The sequence below is a fragment of the Poecilia reticulata genome, chromosome 3, assembly GCF_904066995.2.
Source record: "Poecilia reticulata chromosome 3, P_reticulata-male-v2, whole genome shotgun sequence".
Taxonomy (NCBI): Eukaryota; Metazoa; Chordata; class Actinopteri; order Cyprinodontiformes; family Poeciliidae; genus Poecilia; species Poecilia reticulata.
Genome location: NC_088832.1, coordinates 2966007 through 2968666, shown reverse-complemented (window position 1 = coordinate 2968666; position 2660 = coordinate 2966007). Strand labels below are relative to the sequence as shown.

At 36.9% G+C, this 2660-nt stretch overlaps 1 long non-coding RNA gene across 2 annotated transcripts; it reads right to left on the bottom strand.

The window, feature by feature from the left end:
• Positions 1–875: 875 nt before the first annotated feature.
• LOC145551038 (uncharacterized) lies at positions 876–2183 on the bottom strand. Of its 2 annotated transcripts, XR_014086797.1 has the most exons (4): positions 1602–2183; positions 1436–1483; positions 1230–1348; positions 876–1100 (listed from the first exon to the last, which is right to left on the bottom strand). It is a non-coding gene; the product is annotated as an uncharacterized LOC145551038 (long non-coding RNA). The 2 variants fall into 2 exon arrangements; XR_014086796.1 differs by lacking the exon at positions 1602–2183 and having other exon boundaries at positions 879–1100; positions 1436–1521.
• Between the last annotated feature and the right edge of the window lie 477 nt (positions 2184–2660).

Sequence of the window (2660 nt, the reverse complement as noted above, 5' to 3'; positions counted from 1 at the left end):
CATGGCTGAAATAATGTGGAATTCTAGTATTAACATGGTTTTAAAATGTGAACTATTAATGGTTTTCAAGAGTCCAAGTGGCACTTACTTTATTAGATGCAGATGAACATGGAAAAAGAAAAGACAATACAATTTAGATCCTGAATAATATGGAAACAGAAATATTTCAAAGAAAAGAGAAGGACAACTAACCTGAATGAGATGCCACTCAAAGTCCATCAGGTGTTTGATGAGGGTGGAAACCTGAACACTGACTGTCACGTTTTCTTTTGAATGTTCTTTCCAGTCTTTTTGGGTACCATCTTCCCATGACCGGCTTTTGTGCCCCTTTCTGGGTTAATCCCAATGAAGCCACTAAAAAACAAAATCAAAAATGGGAAAATTCCTGAGAATATAAATAGTGTGGCATTCTGAATACAGCTGGTACAATATATAAATAAAGATGTTTTTAATTACGTAAATAGAAAACATCACCACCTTTGTCAAATGTTAATCATAACTTGTTTTAAAACAAGTCATTGTAAAAGAAAATTATAGTAATGGTTTTACCGTTGAATGAACCAAAGTCTTGGCTGCCTCATGTTGATATTGGAGGCTGAAGATGTAGAAGATGGACAACGCTGTCCTGTCTGGAATGTCGGCTGGACCCTCTCAAAGACAATATGGCCTTCAATGCTGACCATACAGAAAACTTCTTGCCACAGGGACTGTAATAAACCAAGACCTTAATTGGAAGAACATAAAACAAATCCTCTTATTGATACAGTATGCATTTAAATAATCATTATAATAAAGAGTGTCCATCTGCAAGGTAAAGTAAAAGCAAGGATCTTAAACTCCTCAATTGTTGTGCAAGTCACATCAATGTTGAAAACTGTAGGCTGGATTAATGTACAGAAATTGTAGAGGAATTCATGGCATTTTGCACTGAAGGTGAAGAGTGCTTTGAAAGTTCATTAAAAGCTACCTTGGATGATCTTGTGATCACTGATGGTGAAGTGTCTTTGGTGCTGTTCTTGTTTTCACCAACATGCAGGAGGAAGGGCTGTCCTGGTTGCACGGCAATGAGGAAGGCTTCAACACTGGCTTGCATCTTTGACCTAATGATAAGACGACGAATAATAAAAATTGTTAAATATATTTAGCAGCACAGCTACATTCAGATAGCAAATAAAGCCAATGAGAAAGTGCTTCTACAAAGAAGTAGGATCATTAGAATAACCACATACCTGCACATTTCTGAAAACATGGTCCACAGTTTGACATGAGCTGTTTTGGATTCTTCTTGTGACCTTTGGATGAAGGACGAAGCACATGAACCAACAGAAGAATGCCTGGTTTTCCCAGCCTGGAGGAACAACAGGATAAATAGCAGAAACATTAGGATAATAAAGAAACATTTTAAAGAGAAGTGAGCAAAACTAACCAGACCCACCAAAATACTTTATCCACCCGGTTTACCCTGTAGAGCATTTTTCACCACCTACAACATAAAGCATAAAAATGTCAGAAATAATTACCATGAACACAACTCAGACATTAGACATTATAGAAATTAGTCAGCTTATAGAAACATTCTGGACAGCATTTCTTCTGCCAACCTGTCAGAAGAAATGTGCTGAAGTCATCTTAACAGGCTTCAGTCACCAACATGACGTACTAATGAAGAAAAAAAGAAGGCAGCCAATATGTTATTGTTTATTATCATTATTATTTATAAAGACAAAAACATTTTGGCTTAGCTTTGATTGCATAGATCAAACCACCGGTCCAGCACAGCCACTCTCCCCATTATGCCATCTATAGCCGAAAACTTCAAGAAAACGACTCCGCAGCTAAATAATGTTAACTCAAACGGCCTTTCTGACAGTTTTAATGTTCGTTTAACCACCGACACCCCATGCTACACCTGCTTGGCTAGCTTTAGCTGCTAACAAAATAATAAACCAAGGGTGCTCACGTCCAGTCCTCGAGAGATACCGTCCTGCAACTTTTCATGCATCTTCACTCCAACAGACCTGCTAACCAGCCTTTCATTTCATTCAGGTGTGTTAATTGGTGCAGGGAAGCATCTGAAAGTTGCAGGAAAGCAGCTCTCAGGGTCTGGACTTGAGCATCTCTGTACTGAACAGTCGTATCGCGATATCCAAACAAATAAACTTACGTTAAGCAGAAGTTGATACTCTTGCGCAAACAGAAAGTTAATGCATTCATAAAAAATAATCAAAATCAAAAACATGACGATCTTAACATGAAACTGACCTTTTTTAAATAGATCTTTATTAAGATACAGAATACATAACAGTATAAACGCAGCATACATTGTGGTATAATGTTTGCCAGGGAGTTACAAACATTGAGACAATACATCACCATTACATTACATAAATACATTAAAGAGAGAACATAAAGAGCATGTTTTAATATATTTGGGGAACTTACCTTCTTATGATAAGATCCAGACAAGACGCCATACTGCCGTCTCCTGTGGTTGAGAAACACTGTTTTAGCAATTAATTATAATAAAAATAAAATATACTCTCACATAACTTTTGAAAAAATAACTTTTTAGAATGTTTTTTTTTTCTGTCAACTTTCATTTAACACTCCAGTCCAGTTGATGGCAGTAATGCGCTTTCATAGTCGGACAAGCATCCGCA